An 884-nucleotide genomic window follows, 5' to 3' on the forward strand; every position below is an offset into this window, starting at 1 on the left:
AATAGGACAAAGATCAAGCCACGAGGAGCATTATTATCTTTAGTTTACATATGGAGAACCAAAAGAGATAAAAATCTGGAAGTCCCACAGCAAGCCTGTGGCAAAGCAAAGTTCTCTTAAATCCTAATCCATTGCCAGCTACCTCCTCTCAGCTATGTCCTTTGCAAAAAAGGGAACTGTTTGAATTCTACATGCAGAGCAAAGCTTGGGCAGTGAGTGACAGAAAGAAACAGCAATTTATAACTGACATATGTCCTTTTCAACCACAGATCTCAAAGAGCATTACAGAGACAGGTAATTCTCTTCTTTTCACAGAGTGGATTGATCAAACAGAAGAAATAATCTGTAGGTTCACAGGAGAGTTTGAAAGCATAATATGGTTGAAGTCTACTGTCCTCTGAACCTAACTGGATAGTCATGATTTTCCTCATCACACTGAGTCTCATAGCAATAAAATGGCTTTAGCCATGGTGACTTCTGTAGTGCTTTCAGTTGTCACAAGATGCAGCCCAGGACTAAGGAAGAGGGAGCAGAGGAAGTCATTTCTTACACCTCCTGGATGCTAGGTCCATGGCTTTCCCCATTCCAGTATAAATTAACACACCTCAGAAAAGCTTCTCTAATTTACTGTGGCTTTGAATGGCTTGTGATCAGCCAGAACAGTGGAGTGCTCTGCCCTCTCCCTCTGTCCCAATCAGGGGAATAGTGTGGGGTCATCACGCCAAACATATGCTACATCCTTCTTGTGAGGTGTATTCCACACGGGGTGATCAATCTAACCCAGTGGCTCCTTTCCAGCAGCTGAGCCAGCACAAAGAGAGCTACACTAGAGACCAAAATTGACTACATTGTCTCTCATCGTGGCCAACTTCTGTTCAAAGGGA

This window comes from Leptosomus discolor, chromosome 1 (assembly GCF_034619465.1).
Source record: "Leptosomus discolor isolate bLepDis1 chromosome 1, bLepDis1.hap2, whole genome shotgun sequence".
Taxonomy (NCBI): Eukaryota; Metazoa; Chordata; class Aves; order Leptosomiformes; family Leptosomidae; genus Leptosomus; species Leptosomus discolor.